This window comes from Cetorhinus maximus, chromosome 20 (genome assembly GCF_964194155.1).
Source record: "Cetorhinus maximus chromosome 20, sCetMax3.hap1.1, whole genome shotgun sequence".
NCBI classification, from domain to species: Eukaryota; Metazoa; Chordata; class Chondrichthyes; order Lamniformes; family Cetorhinidae; genus Cetorhinus; species Cetorhinus maximus.
The window spans coordinates 71,545,790-71,567,676 of NC_135898.1; positions in this window are offsets into that span (position 1 = coordinate 71,545,790).

Below are 21,887 nucleotides of genomic sequence, written 5' to 3' on the forward strand. Positions count from 1 at the left end.
AAATCACTTACCTCAACAGTGCACATGTAGACACACAGAAACTTGTCCACAAGTCTCCCCTCCTTGTTGAATTTAAAAGTAGAAATGGTAGAAGTCAGCTCATGGGTGCCAGTCACCCAGAGTACAAATTAAAACAAGGCCAAAATAAAAGCAGAATTGATTAGCTGCCCTATGAGAGCAGCCCATGCAGTATAGTCTTACTTCAATTCATGTTGTAGGCATCTGGTATCAAAATTGGAGATGAGCTATGATCAAGGACAAAAGGCATGGGATTAAAAATACTTGATTCCAATGCGTAGAAATGTTACCTTTTGCTTGGGGTTGATGCTAACATGAAAAGGTCCTCAAAGATACTGAAAGCCTTTTTTTTATACTAGATTGCAATGTGATAGTGGAGCAAATATATGATCTGCTGGCAACATAGCCTTATCCAAGGAAAGGAAGAAGTGTCCTTAAACCCATGAGTCCTTGTGAGGAAAGGGTCCACATGTCAGATGAAGAATTGTCCCACTTAAGCACATACCTCTGAGTTGCTATAGAATTTTAAAGAAGCTGGTCATTCATTAGGGAATTGAAAATGCTATTATTTCAAAACAGGGCACACAGAAAGGATTTGGCTCTCCAGGAGGATTGTTTATAGCCTATTTATATTCTAATATTGCCTCTGAAGGCAACCGTGCCCAAGATTTCTACATAAACAGTTACTCAGATGCTAATCTTCAATGCATCCCTCAAGATGAATAGGAGAAACTTAAGTCAGAGACAGTTACATCATATTTTGAAGCCACTTCAGTCATCATGAATGCAGCCTCAAGTAGGCTGTAGAGAAATATTGAAAATTAGCTTCTGTAAATAAAGAAATTCAATAGCATAGTCGGCCCTGGCCTTTGTCTCAAACCTCCAAACCACCCATTTAACAATGAGAGCTGAGTCCACACCACTTGTTTGCCACAGTTAGTCATAGAATGTTGAGTAGAGTGTTGAAACCAAGGGCAAGGCAGAAAATAAGAACACAAGGTAATAACTAACCATTTATTAGCTCAATGTTAATAAATAAAGGCTGCAGTCAGTGTTCTCTTTCACTTTATACTGCAAAATCATTAGTTTAAAGTACTTAGACTGTTAAAGATTAGAGTAGGGTTTATGCTGATGAAATACATTTCAACATTCAAGTAATATAATAACGTTCAAGACAATGCCACTTACTTTAACAGCAGCATTAATATATGCCTTCCATTGTCAAATTCAAATTTTAGAGTAAACTGAGCACATACCGCTCCTTGGAGAAAGTATTTTACTTATCTTTTTTTCCAAAATTATAATGAAAGGGATTTCATTTATTCAGGAATATGCTACTCAGGGCATGGAGCTAAATACATTGATTCAGATGGCCCGAGCCTGCCTTTTGATACAGCATTTGAATCAATATACCAGGACTGATGCTATATCAGTTAGTGTTTGATTTTCAGTGCATGTATTTTCTTCTAACTTAAAAGCCAAAATGAAGGTCCAAAGTGTAAAATGGTACCAAGGATGAAAACACTAAGAAAGATGAGGTAAATCAGGAAGTAGTAATTAGGTAATACCAAGCTTGACTTTTAAAGACCAAAGTTGTAGAAAGTAAGAAAGACGGAAACAGATAACTAATTCCACAATTTTGAGGGCTTGTGAATGACTTGTAATATTTTGTGTGATACATCTTAATTTTTAATACAATGAAGGTTACGGAGAGAATCTGGAATGGTATATTTGAAGATTACTAGGAATGAGAGAGTTACGCCTAGTAATACCAACAAAATAGAGAGAAACTGGAAAAATAGTGATGAATAGAGAGAGGTAGGTTGGAAATTTGTGGTGAGTGATGGATTACCCGTCAAACAACAAACCTTTTTGTTGTAACCTCTACAAAGAGGAGCTCAAATAGCTGCTGCAGATATGGAAGCACTATGCAGGTCTCAGATATAGAGATTTAAAGGTTTGTGAGGGGAAAAGATCTTCTTGGAACAGCTTTAGCAATGGAGAAATCTTAGGATTCCATTTGAGGTCAGGAGACAATCAGGCTAAGAATGTTAATAGGTGATGAAGGATAAGCATGGAGCTAAGAGGTGGTAGCTATTTTGTCTGCTTGTCTTTTTTGTCCACTGCAATTTACCTCAGCTATAAATTCCAGCTTACGCAATACTTCCTTCCAAAGTAGCAACCTGTGCCAGCATATAAGAAATCAAGGCAGAAGTAAGTCATGTGGCTCCTCAAACCTACTCCACTATTCAATAAGATCATGGCTGATCTTCTGTCTCAACTCCACTTTCCCTTGACTCCCTTAATGCTCAAAAATGTATTGATCTCAGTCTTACAAATGCTCAATAACTGAGCATCCATAGCCCTCTTGGGTAGAAACTTCCAAACATTCATAACTCTGAGTGAAGAATCTACTCCTCATCTCAGGCCTAAATGCCTGACCCCTTAACCTGAGACGATGAACCCTGGTTCTGGACTCTCCAGCAGGGGTAAGCATGTGTTCTATTAAACCCTCCAAGAATTTTAAACCTTTTAATGAAATCATCTTTCATTCTTCTAAACTCCAGAGAATATAGGCCCATTCTAGTCAATTTCTCCTCATAGAAGAACCCTCTCATCATAGAAATCAATCCAGTGAATCTTTGTTGCACTCCCTCTAAAGCAAATATATTTTTACTCAGGTAAGGAGACCGAAACTTTATGTGGTACTCTAGGCCTAGTTTCAGCAAACCCTATATAATTGCAGCAAGACTTCTATAGTATGTCTTCAGATTTATCCCTTTTCCTCATTCCTTCAGCAGTAGAAGGACCCAGCACTCTGATACTCACATTAGCACAATTGCAAAATCTTCCTCTTCAACTGCACTTTCGGTCATTTCCCCTAACTCTCCTCCTATTTGTGAAGCTAGCTGAAACAATTTGCTACACTAAGGCACTTGATGAATATAAGTTGTTGGTATATTTTATCAGCTAGCGCTGGATGCCAACACAGAACATCTGAAATGGAAATATTCCATTGCCCAAAATGTCATCTAGGACATTTTTGGAATGATTAGTTTGGGGTTGGTAGATAACAACATGCTCAAGGACCTTATTAAAATATTTTCAGTTACAATCTCAGTTGCGTTAAAACATAATGCAAAACTAGTGGGCTTGTTTGGCCTAATAGCCTTATGCCATTCTTAAAATTTCATATAATCTTTAGAACATCTGCGCGCAATGGTACAAAGCCATTTCAACAAAATAAACTACATTACCCTTGATGGTGTATGGTACTTAACTGTAAACTATTCACAGACAATCCAATAATGCACTGAAAACATACAGTTGCATACCTCCTTTAATATCCATTATCTATCACTTATATTAACCCCAAATTCCCGCTAAAACCTCTCATTCCTTCCCTGTCAAGAATGTTAAACATCAGCTGCTCCCAGGCCTCTGTCAACAGTGCTCTTGAATAAGACAAACTGGAATTAATAGGAATGGTGCTCATTAATTCATTAAATTTGTTTTTCCTTCCTCTGGATATAACCCTGCCCTCCAAACACTTCCTGATTACCATGGCTGAGCCTTGGAGCTCACTGTATTGAGTCTTTGGGCCAAACAGCCAATCTCGTGACACATACAGCACTAATACAGCGGTGTGCATCACTGTTTTGTTTCATGGTAACGCGAACCATTTTTCAAATATTTACAAATAGCAATTTTATTAACATAATATCCTTAGATTTGTTCCTGCTATCTATAACTTTAATTGTTATAATTGTTTAAAATTAGCACTGTACAAAATTTTAAATTTTAATAGTGGTTTCTGAAGGTACTTCAGTACTGCAGTCTGTTTAATCACTTCTTTCAGTAACTGATGATTATGTCAGGCATTTTTTTAGTGGAGCTTTCTGTGACGAATAGAGTAACTGTGTAATTATAAAGGCCAGCAGTGTTAGAAAACTGTAATCATCATGTGAAGGCCTGAGTGAATATGCAGTGCTACCATTTCCATTAACATTGAAAAAGCCTTTTCTCCATTTAGTTTGCCTTCCCAGCTGCTGCATTGGAGACGACATAATTTTTTATTGATACAGAATTGATTGCTCCCATCTGCCAGCAGTTCTCAATATCCTTCATGCTGTGACTTTTAAAAGAGCATTCCCTCCAGCCCTGTTAAAAGTACACAACAACTCAATAAATACTGCATGTAATTTCCAGACAATGTACACCATATAAACACTGCAAACCAACAATCTTGTGAAGGACCCAGAAGATCTCCACTTAATTCTCTCCTTCAACTAAAAAAAAGCCGAGATGACATATCCTTTATTAATAATTCATGAATTTTTGCCCTTTTTGTCACTCACCCCAAACAGAAAATAAGTGTTGTAGCTGAATCTGCTGTCTTAATGTATATAGTGTCATCAGCATCTTGGGGCATAGACCTCACCTCATCATATAGAGGAACTTTAGGATGAATGCAAGAGTCACTGCAATCGAAACAATTATGTGTGAGATTTACTTCTGAATAACAATAGCAATATTAGTATCAGTGAGGGACTGATCTTTAACGCTCAATGTGATATTTTATTTTGATTGCAATGAGACGAGTTTTCAGACCTCCCGTATGGTGGAAATGGGATGGTAACGCTCCCAAAATGGTGAGCAATGGCCTATCACCCAATGAAGCTATCACTCTTTCCTGCCCCGGGTCTACAATTATAACTAAAGTGCCCCCTTGATTTAGGCATTATGCCTATTTAAAATGCTAATTGGGGTTGAATGACATATATAGTACTCTGGTTATTATTTTTTTGACTAAACGTGTTGTGTCCGACCAGTATCAGCTGGCAACCCCACCAAAGACGATCCCAAATGTAAGTTACTTCTTGTGTTTCTGGGGCCATCCAATCAACCAGGGCTGCAGCCATTCCAGCTCTGCCACCCACCCTTCAAAACATTGGGGCCCATCCCCATGGACCTTCTTACTACAGCCCAGAGGCTGGACTGTTTGATTTTGTGTGAATGGCTAGAGAAAATACAACCTATATTCCAACCATTTGATCCTAAAATAGCAATCGAGGTCCTATGTGCGACATAGCAGCAGGTCCATCTGAAAGTGGCAATGGGCACTGTTCACAGGGCGATAAGTCGACTGAGCCTATTTTGAACCCTTGCCTTTATATCTAGGGGAATAGAATACATTGCGGTAGAAGTCATGCTTCAGTTTTACAAAGCCAATCTTATACGACACCTGGAACACTGGGAGTAGTTCTGGGTATCACACCTTAGAAAGGAAATATTGGGCAGAAATTTCCGTGGCCGCTAGCATCGGGCGTGTTTGGTGGTGTGAGCAGACAATATGGCGCGAAGGCCGAAAATCAGCTTCACAACTGAAACCAGTTTGCGATCGTCCATTTAGCCCGTCGATGGCAGGCCATGTTTCCCGCCATTGGATATCGGGAACCTCATTGTAGTACGTCAGCATATCATTATAAGGCCAGCCCACCGGAATCATCCGCCACCCCCCCACTGGATAGTCCGCCCAAGTCGGCGGGAAAACATGCCAGTGTAGAACACGTCTTGACAAGTGTGACGTGCAGAATTCAGGACTTACCGCCAGGGCCTGGACACCCGAGGAGCAGAAGATGCTGGAACCCGACAGCCACGGCACACTGGAGGAATGTCCATGGCATGCTGGGTGGATTCTCGTGGATATGGTTCTGCTGCGGAGCAGCTCACAGAAGTTGGAAAGTCACCGTTGATGCTCACAATGGATGATGGTTGAGGGAGAGAAAGGTCTAGGATCGACTGAGAGAGGAAGAGATGCCAGAGAGGGGTGAGGTTGTGGGCGGGGAATTGAAGGAGTCTGGGGAGGTTGGGCGGGGAGGGAGTATGTGGGAGAGATGGTAACGGGAGAGAAGACAGCAACTGGGGAGGTGGTGTAAGGGGGGTGGAAGATGTTAAAGGAAGGAGTTCAGCGGGGGGAGGAAAGCGGAGAGGGGAGGGAGTCCAATGGGAGGAAGGACTGCAGAGAGGGAGGAAGTCCAGGGGGAGGAAGGAGTGCAGAGAGGGGAGGAAGTCCAGTGGCAAGAAAGAGTGTGGAGAGGGGAGGGAGTCCAGGGAAAGGAAGGGGCGATGAGAGAGGAGGGAGTGAGGGCAGAGGAAGAATTAAGTGTGAAGGAAGGAGTCAGGAAGGGGGAATGAATAAAGCTGGAGGAAGAAGTAAGGGTGTCTGAGGGTATCAGGAAGGGGGAAGAAGTAAGGTTGGAGGAAGAAGTGAGGGTGGAGGAAAAAATAAGGCTGGAGGAAGGAGTTGAGAGGGGGGAAGGACTAAGTTTGGCGGAAGAAGTAAGGGTGGAGGAAGGGGGAGGGACTAAGCGGCAGGGGAGTCTGGGGTGGTGGGGTGGGATGTGAGGACTAAGGAAGGGAAGGGGTTCCAAGGGGGGATAGAGTTCTGAGGGGAGGAAAGGTTCCCAGGGGGAAGGGGTCTAGAGGGAGGGATGTGCAGGTGAATGTGCAAGGCAAGGCGCTGACAAGTCCATGTCTGCCTCCTGGGGAGCCAACTGAGGGTGGACGTGGTATGAAGAAGTGGTGAGAGTGACCAAGAGCAGAGCGAGGAGGTAAGGTGGGAGGGTGAGAGTTCGACGGTAGCAGTAGGAGGGACGGCGAGGGTGGTTGGGGACTCGGAGGCAGACACAGACTCTGGGGAAGGAGGAGGTCGGGGATGTTAATGTGGATGGGGGTGGGATTTTTGGGAAGGAAGGGAATGTGCACATTCACCTGGACATCCCTGAAGGAAAAGGGTTCTGGCTGGTAGGTTACAGAGGGGAGGTGGAAGGTAATGCGGGGGTCGGGGGGGGTTGTCAACTGTGATGGGGGAAAGGAAATAGGTGACTGGGGGAGGGGGAAGGACGGGGAAACGCACAAAAAGCAGAATCAAAACCATGCTGTATAAATTGAAAGTGAAATGAGAGTTGTGGTGGGTGAGATCAGGTGCCGCATGGGAGTGTGATCAGTGGGTGGGCAGAGATGCGGGTCAGCTCAGATGGACAACTGAAAGAGAACCCCAGAAGACAGCATTTAAAATGCTCAGGACGTTGAGGTGAGGGTGATATGGGAAGGATCTGCTTCTGTGGGAGAATGCTTGCACAAGGCTCCAAAAGGCCCTGCCACACACACACACACTTCTCATTCCAGAATCTGTGGTGACAGAGGACAGGGTTGAGGGACTCACAGGCAAAGGGGATTCGGAGGGACAGAACAGCCTCTGAGATTACTGAGTGGATGAACCAGGGGTGTCCAGCTGCCACTGCTCCTCCCTTTAGATGTCCAAGGGCCCTAGCCTGACTCCTTGAGGGGAAGGGAAGGAGCACCTGGAAGGATGTCAAGGTGCCCTGTTTCCCTCTCGCGTTGCAACTGTAGGGGCTCACCCATCAGTCCTGTGATGGAGAGCAAGTCTGCACACATCTCCATGTTTGCTGGACCAATGTCTCTATGGCGTCCACCATCTTTTCCATGGAAACCCCATACGCGCACATGTGGGCACCATTTCATCAGAGAGGAGGTGGACACACTTGTCTGATTCATGTGCCACTCTGTTGAGGGCTTCCAACAGCTCTGCATGATGTCCCTCTGCCTTCTGCTGACTCTCCAGAATGATTTGGATTGCCAAATTGAGAGGGTCATCATCTGACTTGGACCTCACAGATGCCTCCTACCCAGCAGTCTTTTGAGTGCCGGGGAGCTCAATTGAACCTGCCTCCTCCTGCTGATGGAGGCGCATTGCAATAGCCCCCAGAGCGGGTGTCACTGATAGTGGTTGCATGCTGCACTCTCCACAATCTGGCTCTGGCAAGGGGGGACCCACTGGAGGAAGAGGATCTTGATGCAGCTGCACAGGCCCCAGAGGATTAATCCAGTAGTGAGTCAGAAGAGGAGCACGGTGAGGAGAACACTGAGGGCATGGAGCCAGACCTCTGTAACCTCCAGGGAGGCAGGGACATCAAGGACACCTTGATCCAAAGCTCCTTCAGCTAGGCTGCCAAATAAGAACTACCACCTCATGCCAGGGCTGCTGCCTCCATCCTAGATCACAGAAATGACCCTTTCCTTGGCCCCCAAGATACACTCAGTGCCTGTGCAATGAAGTTTCAAGCCACCCACATCCAGCATTACATACTGACCTACCCTGCACCTACTAAACAAATGAAGCACAATCAGGCCAATAACATAAAAGCAAATGTAATTTAGTGTTGGAACTCACATAATCCTGAATGGAACAATATTTGGTATTGGTAGTCACACTACTAAAAAAATGAAAGACAAAATGGGGGAACAAAAGATCACCCGTGACCAGCCTCTCTAGTGCTTAAGGTGCTTTAAACTTACATTTACGGGTGCTGCGTCTAGGTGCTCCTCCCTCGCTGGCACCGGCATTGGAGACAGCCCGCTGACTCTGCTGTCTTGATGACCTTGGCCATCGTCCTCTGGCCAGTGGAGCCTGTGCTGGCCCCGCCTGGGAGGGAGCAGCCAGTGCCACGGCTGGCATCTCTCCAGTCACCACAGCCTCATCAGATGCCCCGGTCCCTGGCAGAGGGGCGGAGGGGCTGCTGCCATCATCCAGAGCGCCCTGAGAGGATTCCATAGAGACAACAAGCAGCTCGTGCACCAAAGTGAGGTCGCTGCGGACCTCCCTGCTCGCCATTGATGGACAGGCACCTAGCTAGGATACTGGATGCCCCATCCATCTCATACAAGGACACTGACCACCTGAGGTCAGTGCCTGTGTGAGGGCTTGCAGGTCCGAGCGTAACCCCAGGAACCCATGATTCTGTTCCTGGAGCAGCCTCTCCATGAGAGTGGTCACTCTCTCCATGGAGGAGGCATTGCGCTCAGCCACGAGGGTCATTGCAATGTTCACGTTCTTCAGGGACTCCTCCACAATGGAGACTGTGGTATGCACACGCTCTTGGATATGCGCCAGCTTCTCCCGCACACCCCGCTGGACATCCAGCATCTGTTGCCTAATGGACGACTCCTGAGGCTCATCATCAGCTTTTCACTGAGCATTATCCTGGTCTTCAGCAGTCCTCCGACTGCCGATGCCCTGGGCACTCTTTGCCTCTGCCTGCACCTCAAGCGAGTGTGAAGTTTCCTCACCAATGTGCACCGAGATACGAGGCACCGAACTAATGCCCACCAAGGTGCTGGTATCTGCTCTGGTGCCTGGTTCAGAGAGTGGGTATGACGCAGGTACTTGGGGAGCATGGTGGTCCTCTGGCGTCAGAGGTGGCACTTCAGGGTCCAGAGAGCGAACACCTGCTGGCGAAGCTAAAAGGGAGAAGAAGGACATGTCATTAGTTAAAGTTATCACACTGTCACTGTGCATGAGACCATGGAGATGTGCATCATGGTGCCATCATCTTTCAGTGACTCCATTGGCTCACATCAATGAAGAGACTATATTAGAATCGTTGTACAAGCCAAAATTCTTACCACAGTGCACTGTACTCTTTCCTTTGTCTGAAACCCCAGCCTCACCACAGCCACTTGACTGAGGTGCACGGCGCCTCTCGAGCTTCAAGGCCTCCTGCTCGTGCCAGGAGAGGATGAGGAGGTGTGGAGCTCCTTCGCCAGTCCGCGACCTCTCAATATTGTTATGGGATGTCTGCTCCTGAAAGGACATAGGAGCGTTGCTTAGTCAACTCTCTACCTACAGTGCCATTGCAGCCTGGCCAACCCCAGCTGAGGAACACCTCGCAGGGCACATCTGAGTTATGGCCCTCGAGCCGCAAGGCACACAGTCAAAGCAGCCAGGGGTCAGCCCCTTGACCAGTGCCGGCATGATTGACAGTTGACACTCAGACTTTAACACCCCTGAGTTCCACGGAGGGGGTGGGGTGGTGGGGGGAGGTGGGGGGGCGGGGGGGGTGGGCAGCCAGCCCAAAACAATTCAACACACTGGCCCATGCCAACAAGGTGCTCACCCTTCCTCAGCGCAGCAGGTCATTGAAGCGCTTCCAGCACTGCACCCAGGTGCACTGCACCCAGGTGCACCGCACCACGTCATGGCTGTTCACTTGGCTGCCACCTCCTCACATGCCTTCTTTTTGAGGTGCGGTGGCCTCCTCTTCCCATCTCTGGGGACAAGGGTGTCCCTTCTGGCAGCCACCTCCTCCAGGAGGGCAGCGAGGCACTCGTCGGAAAAGTGGAGGGCCAAGTGCCCACCTTACTTGCCCCCCTGCCTGGTGTTTGCAGCCGCACCTCGAGTCCATCTTTGCAATGGCAGACAGATGTCCTTCCCTGGCAGCCTTTCTGGGGCTGCCCGGGCTGTCTTTAAACAGGCTGCAGTGTCCAATGGCGACCCGGCGGCCGATAGGCCCCCACCCCCACTCGACCCTTCCCAGCCAATGATGAGCCACGTTTCATGCTGGGCAGGCCTTAATTGGCCCGTCAACATGAAATCGACCACTCCCACTGAGCTTGTCCCACAAGGGCAAAGTTCTGCCCTATGCCTATTGCAATGTGACATGCTTTGGGATGGTTCAGACAGAAATGCAAACAAGTTATTTTCCCTTCAACACAACTCTTTGATTCTGCAACCCATATAAATAATTTATGGGCAGAATTTTGCCGTTGGCGAGCAGGGGGCAGAGCCTGCTCCCAGATGCGTAAAATGACGCGGTATGACGTCGGGCGGAACCCCCGGTGTCATCCCACCCCATTTAAATTTTCAGGAAGGCGGGGGCACAGCAAAATCAGCTTGCTGACCAATTGCGGCCATTGACAGGATCATTTAAACAATTAAAGGACCTGAGGCCAGGAGCCCTGGCAGCAAATAGAAAAAACATGAAACCTCATCCAGCAGCGGGATGAGGTTTCATGCAGGTTTTTAAAAAGTTTAATAAAGTTTTACTGTAATTTATGAACATGTCCCATCTTGTGACATTGTCACATGAGGAGGACATGTTAGGGAATTTTTTATGTTTTATTTTTAACCTTTTTGAAAGTGTAAGCGATCTCCCTGAAGCAGCACTTAGCCTCAGGGAGATGTGCGCTCTTTCGTGCACATGCGTATGCGCATGAAAGAGCGCACTCGTTTTTGGGGAATCCGCCCCCTCACCTGCACAGGAAGCACATAGCGCTTCCCGCCGGGCGTCACGCTGGGTGGACCAATTAAGGCCAATTAATTCTTCACGTAAAATGGCGGCGGGGCCCACTTCTCCGGCGGGGATCGTCTCCCCACCCACCGGAGATTGGCAGGCAGAAAATTCTGCCCTATATCTCTAATTGATTTTTACGATTCTCTTTCCCAGAATTGCTAGCTTTTAGCTTCTTTTATGAAGATAATGATAGACACCCTGGCTCTACCAAGAGGTAGGATAAACACCGGTTCTTTTTAAGTGTTGTAAACCCATGCTTATTTTGGTTACGTTTATACCAGAGTTATTATCAGTTTCTCAATGTCACAGCCATGCAAAAGGCATTTCCATAAAGTGGACTGTGAGAATTTTTGTCTGTGTTATGTAGCCCCCCCCCACCTCTTTAATTTATGAGTGGTTCAATTTAAAAGTAGCCCAGCACACAAACTTTAGTCTTAAATAAGATAAGGTTAATTTATTACAAAACTATTGTTGAAAGTTATTTAAGTAAAAAGTAATGCAGTTATTAACTAAAATACAGATGCAAAGAATAAAAGCAGATAAAGGAAAAAAAGATACTTAAAGATGAGATTTGAAATCAGTCTATATGAGATATTGTGGGCCCGTTGCTTGAGTTCCTTCTTTCTGAAATGAAGGGGTTGAAACTTGAGGTTCAGCTTAGCAGCTGTAATGACTTCTGCAGTCACCTAGTCAGAGGCTTCCCTTTTCAGGTGGACTCAGCAGGTCAGGAGGTTTTTGGGAAAGAGCGAAGGTTTCCTATTCCTCACAAATTATGTGGTTACGGCACATGCAGATTGCCTGGACTCTTTTGGCTAACAGTGGTTGATTTCTTAATACCTTCCCCTTTGTTCTCCTTTGGCCAAGAACCTTTCCTGAAGTTGTTTCTCAGAGTTCTTCCTGGGATTCTTCACGTAAAATGGATGTTCTCAAACAGACTATACAGTTCAAAAACTTATATTTCCATTTTAGGTACTGGGTTAGTCTGGGGGGAATAGTCCGATCCATTGTCTTTTTAGCAGTGCTAATTAACCTTTTAAATGTCTCTTTTAAATTAACTTGAATGGTTCCCATTCTCCCAGCTTTGAGGAGATAAGAATGAGCTATTCACACTTCCAGGGAGGCTACAATGAGCTTCTGTTTACCCTTATGGAAATGTGAATTGAATTTCAGATGTCTTCACATGTCTGGATATATCTACCTGCAGTCCGCTTGGGGCCTTCTAGAACTTAAGCACATTGCAGTTGAAAAAGGTCGGATGACTTTTGGCAGTCACCATTAAGACTTCCTATGTCCATTTAAAAGGAAGATTTTTTTTTTACAAAAATCTATAATATCACAACTACACGTTCATGGCACTCAACCAGAAGTCCAGTCATCTTACATTTAACACTTTAACCTCCAACCTAAAAGTTACATTCCTGAAACTAAAGGTTAAAACCTAAAACATATGAATGATGAACCACATTTTCATGTTTAATGGCCTTTAAATAGCACGGGCGGAAGGTCTTACCAGTTGCTGACTGCATGTTCAGTTGTGTGTGATTAAAATATGATGTTAGCAAAGCGCTGAGCTCCAAACCAGCAGTGCTGGCATCATATCAGTGTTACACGCTGATTGACGGTATGATCTGCCTACTCTTCATCCTTCCAGGGGAAGCACACTGCATGCATGCTAATGCCTTCATCAAAATAGCACCCAGCACAACTCGCACCAGTAGCCTATGCGTGACGCAAAAGCCATTTCTGATATCTAACGGCCATTGTAGCTATGGATCTGAATTTTGTGCGCATCATTTTTAACACTGACAGATTGTTTTTTGAAATTATACAAATGTTTTATACAATAAAGGAAAAATGGATTGATTTCCAATTATGCAATATTTATTGAACAAGTATACCCTCACAAGTATATCCTATGAGTGCTTAATACACTCACAATTTAATTTCTTGTGTGATTTTCAAGTTGCTGGACTTATTAGATAAATACCCAATAGAATCCTGGCATGTATGCTCTATCACTTTACTTTATGTTTTTTTTATTGTTTTAATATTAAAGATTTAGTGTAGCCTTCAAAAATGATGTAAAACGTGTTTAGGGCTACTTTGGTGGGTTTCAGTATTACACACTATTACTGCTCTACAATGACTGCTCTACTCAGCTTGCAATCTGCGTTACATTGAGCATGAAAGTATCGCATGAAACTGCAGACTCTCAAGCAAAGAAGCGGCAAAATCAAAGGGACAAGCTACACAAAGGTGGTCCTCAGCATGGACTGCCAGGTGACCACTTGTTGCACGTACAGGACTAGATTGATAAAGAAAGACAATTTTTAAAAAGACGGCCATACTCAAATACTTCCCATAAAAAAAACAGGGAAAAATGTTTATCTATCCCTGGTATGAACGGCAATAACATTTCTTGGCTAACATTTCCTGAAAATTGCTTTTACCTCTAAAGCTAAATTCTTCTTGCACACTTTGCAAGCATCCTGTTCCACTAATGGAGCTGAACTGCAATAATATATTTATTGTTTGAGGGATGAGAGAGAGCAATCATGTATCTCGATGTGTTCATCTCCGTCAGCTGAGTACTTAATGTATTTTTTTTAACATTCGTTACACTAAGGCCTTGTAAATAGAACGGAACTGGACACACAAACTGAGGTGGCTGACAGCCCCCTAAGGAGAGGAGGCCATTGCTGACTTTAAAGTTTGTATATATAAATAGACATATTCCTTTTAAAAAGTGACATTTCCTGTCCTACCACATGATGTCTGAATAATCAATCAAATCTAATCTCAGCATTGCTACCATTACATTTGCAGTCACTTAATTGAACTCTTTTTGGATAAGCATGATAGAATGAGCAATAACATTGGAATAGATTTCTCGCATCAAGTAGCCCATTATTTTTCAGGGCAATTTTACTCTATCTTGTCCCACTAACTGTCTAAATATTCCATTAAGCACCTTTCATTTAAATCAGAAGAATAGGTTGAACATAAAAGTTCACACTTGATTTATCCTGAATAATAGCACATCTTAAATTCAACTAATTTTCTTTTACTGTATTGGTAGAGGAATTCTGTCAGTCATTCAGAGGACACTGGAATACAGTCAAAGTGCTTACAGCACGTCACAATCTGCATGTCTAAAAATTGAGTGGATTACAATTGAAGCTTGAGACTGGGTTTATTTCAAATCCACAAAGCTTATAACCAGTTATTATTTATCATTCTGAAAACTTGAGAAGTATATAATTTGTGGATATAATAAAGAATTATTGAACAAACTGTTGAGCGAATGAAAATAATTTGTGAAATACTATTGTTTATTCTTGATGAGAAAAGGTGGCAATCTGTGACTTACAACAAATAGTATCAATTTTGTAACATAGGGCAGAAATTTCCCCCCCCCGTCGGCGGGTTGTGCGGGGATGGACAGGAGTGAGCGCGAACCCGATCGGCGCCCCCGATCGGGTGTGCGCCGCCATTTTACGTGGGCAGGCCAATTAAGCGCTGTGCACTCCCTGTGTGGGCGGGGGGGATTCCCTGAGTAGGGGCCTGCCTCTTTCACACATGCGTGTAAAAGAGTGCCCCATGGAGGTGTCTCAGGGAGATTAGTTTAAGTTTTGAAAAATATGATAAAGGTAAAAAAAATTTTTTAAGGACATGTCCCCTCATGTGAAACTGATACATGAGCTGGGACATGTCCAATAATTTTTACAAAAAATTTTATGTAATTAATAAACCCTTCATGAAACCTCATCCCGCCTGTGGATGAGGTTTCATGAAAAATGCAAAGGCCGCCTGGGCTCTTCGCCTGCCCGCCGACCTTAAGGTTGGACGAGCAGCATTCTTAACAGCTTTAATTACTTTTGTTAATGGCCTTAATAGGCCTTTGACCGTTCGGCGGACGCGCAGCTGCATCGGCTGCGGCGCCCACCGAACTGACAATCTAAATGTCGCGCGGTGACACCGGGATGCCCGCCCGACACCACCATGCATCATTTTACGCGTGTCGGCGAGCGGGCCCTGCCCCCGCTCGCGAAAGGGAAAATTCTTCCCATAGGGTCTTAAAAACACAGGGCAGGATTTTTTGCTTGGCGTGCGGGCGCGCGCCCGACATGGCCAAGCATGAAATAAAGTGCATTGATGTCGGCCGAGCGTGCTGACGTCAATGCACACTCTCGCAATAGTTCAGTCGGCAGGCACGTGCCAGAGCCAGCAGCGCACCCACCAACAATTAAAAGGCCTATTCAGGCCATTAAGCTAACAATTCTACTGAATTTTTCACTGCCCGTTCAACCTAACGGTTGACTGGCAGGCGAAAAGGCCAAGCGGCCTTTGCATTTTTTAGGAAACCTCATCCATTGGAGGACGATTCCTAAAGCAAATAAAAATAAAATAAAAATTTTACACTTGAATTAAAAACATGCCCCTGCTCACGTGACAGAGTCACATGAGGGGACATGTTTTATGACATTTTTATTTTGTTCATTAGTTTTTTTTAAACAGCACTTCATCTCCCTAGGGCAGCTCCGTGCCTCAGGACGATTGAAGCGCTCTTTTGCGCGCATGCGTGAAGTTTGCGCAAGGCCCACTCGCCCTCCTCCCCCCGCCCGCACAGGCAGTGCTGAAGGGCAAAATCTGCCCATAATTTTGTATTATATGATCTTTAGGACTGATATTAACCTTGGTTAAAATGGTGGCTGCTTACTTGCCTTTGTGCTGGTGATGCATTTGTGGATGTCACCATTTTAATCACACTGTTTCCGGTTGCAGGAAGATATCTGCCACAGACAGGCAGGGATCTCATTAATATTTAAGAGTCAGAGTCCAACCACATCATTCAGACCCCAAAGCAATTTTAACCCTGGGTTGCAAAATTCATACAAAGTTCTGCCAGCGAAACCTGAAGCCCAAGTTTAACTCTGTGCAAGTGAATAGGTTTTGAATGAGTAAAAATCTCACTCCTGGTATACTGAATGTATTTTTTAAACATTCATTACACTAAGGCCTTGTAATTGGATCAGAACTGGACACACAAACTGAGGTGGCTGACAGGATTGTGGCCGAGAAAGCTTCAGGTCAGTTTCAATTATTCTTTTTCTCAGGTTTTCTTGTGGGCCAGGAAAAAAAAAGAGAGCTCCTCCGGGACCCACAGAAAAAGCTTGCACCTTCCCTGCCAGGACAATCCCCCCCTGACCGTTCCTGCCCGCCAGCCAGTTTCAGCTGGGAGTAAGTCTTGAAACAAGGTAATCCCCAAGAGTTAAATTGACCCAGCCCTCAGACTAGCACAGTAATGGGCACCTTCCATCCAACCATTTCCCACCCCCGCCCCATGCTGTCCAGAGCTAGCATGTGTCAAAATCAGGGTTTATGAATTTGAATGAAGTATTACCTCAATGCATAACTTCGTTAACTCTGTTACTTTCTCCATAGATGCTGCTAGACCTGCTGAGTTTTTCTAGCATTTTCTGTTGTTTCAGATTTCCAGCATCTGCAGTATTTTGTTTCTAGCTAACTTCTATGCATTGTTACCAGGTTATTTTGCCTAATAATTTGTACTGACTATGTAATGCACCAAGATGAAATGGTTATTTAGCAAATACAACTTTTTTTTTACAAGGCACATAGCCTCCTGCAATTTTTCTCCAGTAGTTAATAAAGCATTTATTAATAGGGGCATAGAGAACAAGAGCCAGGAGGTTATGTTGAACTTGTATTAGTCAACATTTCCATCTCAGCTGGAGTATTGTGTCCAATCCTGGGTGCTGCACTTTAGGAAGACTGTGATAGCATTGGAGAGAGTTCAAAAAAGATTTACAAGAATGGTTCCTGAGCTGAGGAACTTCAATTATGAAGATGGATTAGAGAAGTTAGGACTGTTTTCCTCAGAGAAAAGAAGGCTGAGAGGAGATTTGAGAGAGATATTCAAAATCATTAGGGGTCTGGACAGAGTAGATAGGGAGAAACTGTTCCTATTCATGAAAGAACTGAGAATGAGAAAGCACAGATTTAAAGTAATTAGTAAAAGAAGCAATTGTAATATGAAGAAAATCTCTTTCACAAGCAAGTGTGGTGAAGGCAGGTTCAATTGAAGCATTGAAAAGGGAATCAGACTGTTACTGATAAGGAAGAATGTGCAGGGTTATGAGGACAAGGCAGGAGGATGGAACTAGGTGAGTTGCTCATTTGGAAAGCTGGTGTGCACACACTGGGCCAAATTGCCTCCTTCTGCACCGTGCCAATTTTCTCTGACTCATATCACCTAGCATTAAAAAATTAGTCTCCAGTATACGCAGTCATGTGGTTATCCTAATGATCAGAGAATGAATGGAGATTTGAAAGGGGCTGACATCAGTCATTCAGTACATTCAAATTCAGGACAGTCAATTCTTAACTTGCATCACCTACAAAGTTCCATTCCAAGCTCAGGTCCATCATGATTCTTTGTAAGTGATTTTTAAATGTGATGATAATAGCAGTAGTTTTTCTTAAACTTTCAATTCCCTTCCTCACAAAGAAAAGCAAAACATATGTTTAATATCAATACACACTGACATAACCATTGGCCCCGTAGTATCTCGGAGATTGAGATGGGGAGGGTTTGTTATGATAGATTTACATAGAATACGCATCACAGTACGTAATATGCCTTTTAAGTGATAGCAGCATGCCATCACTACTAGAAGGGAAGTGTTTCATGTGAGCCAGCCTCAGTTTCACTTTAGCCTGTGAGCAGAACACAGCAGACACAGCCCTGCTGCTGATGTCTTCAAACTTTCTAACCATGTCCCCATGAGCAAAATTTTTAGCCCGGCTGGCATGCGTGCGGCTGACCCGCTCGAGTAAAAAATGACACGCATTGCCGTTGAGCGAGCGTCCCAACGTCAACAATCAATTGTCTGATATTTCGTTTAGGCGATAGAGTCACAAGAGAGGACATGTTTTACGACATTTTTAATTTATTGATTATTTTTTTAAACTCTTCATCTCCCTGAGGTAGCTCTGCGCATGTGCGAAGGTCGTGCTCGCCCCACTCGCACTCTCCAACCCCCACCCCCCACCCTGCCCCGCCCACTGTTGCTCACGTTTCACGCTGGGCAGGCCTTAATTGGCCCACCAGTGTGAAATTGCATTCCCCAGCTTCCCGACCGCTCCCCCCCCCCCAAACCCCCCAACCACCACCACCACCAAGCCCTCCCAACAAGGGCAAGATTTTATCCTATGCTCTCATGCACCTAGTTTAAATAAATGACCCACAACATGTTCACCAAATCCCTTATGAGTGATTGGTGTACAGAGCTATGCTTTCTTAATTCACGTGTGTCTGAACCAGACAAGCAAGCCGTAAAAACTCCCCTAGCAATTGGGAATGAAGGACTACACTGGCTGAACATGTCAGGATTAATAACAGAAGAGCTAAAGGATTTCCAAAACATATGGACAACATTGGAAGACCAGTTCAAAATCAGGTATAACTTCCGTATTCATTTACCATATTTCATGTCATTTCAACAACAGCCTACAGAATCCATAGATCACTTTGTCAGCAGATGCAGAGAAAAGGGTACGTGCTGTGATTTTTCAAATGCAGAGCCAGCATACAGAATTGTTCAGTTGATGATCGTATCCATTTTCTTAGGAGCATTCCAGAAGGATCTGCTAGACAAGCCCAAAATGTAGAGCATCATTATCCTCCAGAAATCTAGCAGCTTTGAGTGCCTCCCGAGTGTGCCTCCCGAGCAGCCTGCCTCGTCTAGACAGTGCAAGGGCCTCACCCCCATCATCTTCGCCTCAGGAGGACCCCCTCACCCTCATCCCTGTTGGCGTCCTCCTCATCGGAGGAGATATGCAGCTCCTCCATCTTCTCCTCAGCCAGTTTGTCTCTCCATTAGAGCGCCAGGTTATAAAGGGCGCAGCAGATGACGATGATGTGTGACACCCTCTGTGGACTGTATTGCAGGGCTTCACCAGACCGGTCCAGGCACCAGAACCTCATTTTCAGCATCCCGATGGTCTGCTCCACCAAGTTGCGAGTTGCAGCATGAGCCTCATTATACCGTCGCTCTGCTGCAGTCTGAGGCCACCGCACTGGTGTCATTAGCCACGGCCTCTGTAGCCCTTGTCCCCGAGGAGCCATCCCTGCAGCTTTTGTGGACCCTGGAAGACTCCAGGGATCTGTGACCAACTGAGGAAGTAGGCGTCATGCACACTCCCTCAAAACCATGCGTACACCTGCGCACACTTCAGGATGCGTTTGTGGTGTTCGCACACCAGCTGCACATTCAGTGAATGGGACCCCTTGCAGCTGATGTAGTCCACCATGTGTTGTGATGGAGATCTGAGCGCCACACGAGTGCAGTTAATCATACCCTGCACCTGTGGGAAACCTGAGATCTGGGCAAATCCAATCGCTCTTGCATCCTGGCTGTCCTAGTCCCGGGAGAAATGCACAAAGTTGTGTGCCCTCGCAAAGATGGCATTTGTGACCACATGGATGCATTTGTGGGTGGAGGCTTGTGAGATCCCACAGAGGTCACCTGTGGAGCCCTAAAAGGAGCCACTGACTTAGAAATTGAGCACTGCAGTCACTTTCTCAGCCATTGGCAGTGGATGCCTTCCATGTCCCAGTGGTGCCAAATCCTGCACAACCAGGAGCCTCAGTCACTCTCTCCTCCATTGCCTTCATGCTCTGCAGGTCATTAGACAGCTAGCTCACCGTGCTCCATGATCCTGATGTACTCATCCTGCAGGATGAAAGAGAGAGAGACACTTGGTTAGTATGGGTGTACTAAGAACCTGCCCTGATTAAGCATGACAGCTCCTTAGTGCTTCCTGGAGAGTGCTGGTCACCATTTGGGTGGCCGGAGATTGGTGCGCTGCATGGCTGCCCTGTTGGCTTGAACCATGGGGGAGACTGGTCCAAACCAGGATGGCGACATTGCAAGGGGCTGTGAGCACCTCCAGCAATGACTGCTCCATGGCCAGCTTTAGCGAGTAGATTGTGCAGCCATCCAGCTGTTCTGCAGTCCACTAAAATGCTCATGAATTTGCAGTTTGTGCCGGGGATGGGGTAGCTGGGGGGAAGCTCTGGAGCACTTGGGGGCACTTTAATGCCTCTGCATTGCTCGAGTGGGCAGATAGGAGCCCGACCCCAGTCATATCAATGTGGCTGAGCCTGAGCTGTCTCAGTTGCAGAGGATGGATATACTTATACATGGTTACTTACATATGGATATACTTATACAGGTTTGTGAATGCGTGGCCACTTCCCTCACCCACCCTACCTCCACCCCGAATGCTTGTGCACTATATTCAATGGCAGGCCTGCCCTTATGCCCCCCCGCCCAGTTGCCTCAATGGCAGTGCTGCCCTTAACCCCGACGCCCCTGAAGCCTGAAGTCCAACAGGTGACTTTGGTGAGTGCTGCACAACATTACTGTGTACCCACCTCCGCGTTCCCCTCAAAGTGCGGGCTGCTAAGTGCACGCATTTTATGTGCTGTTGTGAAACACGTCGGTGTCCTTTCCCGCTGACATGGATGGACGATCCAGCCGGGGGCCGGGGGGGAATGATTCCAGCGGGCCGGCCTGATAATGATATGCTGAAGTATTACAATCAGGTTCCCAATGTCCGATGGCGGGAAACACGGCCCTCGGTCAATGAGCTGAGCAGACAATCGTGAACTAGTTTCACAACATCGTAAAACCGATCACGCCAAATTGTCCGTTCATGCCACCGACCACGCCCGACGCCAGCGGGCACGGAAAAGTCCACCCCAAATGATTTTGAGGATTAAAATTAACATAGTTCAGTTATAAAATTATGTTTGACGTGAGATGAAACAACTGAAGGAAAAAGAGTAACTTCTTTGCAACCTTATCCAAAGCTGGAAGGATTCAAGAGGCTGAGTGGTTTTTTTTGGTTGATGTTTGGTGGGTGGTCTGTCCAGTTCTATTCTTTATTGACTTCTCTCTAGCATATTTGATATAGCTGAATGGCATGCTAGCCATTTCAGAGGGCTGTTAAGAGTTAACCACATTGCTGTGTGTCTGAAGTCACATGTAGCACATGTAGGCCAGATGGGTAAGGACGAAAGATTTCCTTCCCTAAAGAACATTAGTGAACCAGATGGGTTTTTATGACAATCTGGTAGTTTCATGGTCACCATGACTGAGTCTAGCTTTTTATTCAAGATTTATTAGTTTAATTTAAATTCTAGCGGCTGCCATAGTAGGATTTAAACTCATGTCTCCAGAGTATTAGCCTGGGCCTCTGGATTTTCAGTCTGTTGTATCCTAACCTTGCTTTCAGGGAGCCCAGTAAACCCATGGACCAGATGTTAAACTTAAAGGAATGTGTAAATATTGCTCACAATGAACAATTAACATATGCTGATTGACAACCTCACAAGAGGGTTATGCACATGTAGCCTAACATGCTTGAGTGAAATACGGAAGTTAGTGGGTTGGAGCTGGCTTTCCGTCTCACCATCATTTTCCGGGGATTTAAACGCCCACAGGCTCCCAAATCCATGCAGTCAGCAATGTTAAAATTCCCCAGTGCGTGTCACAGTGAGAATTCTTCAATCTGATTGTTTGAAGAGCCACACTGTTTCTAACCCTGCTCAAACAAACCACAGATCCCCCCCCCCCCCCACAACAGGATGCCACGCTGGATGATACCCCTGATGATAGCAAGTCT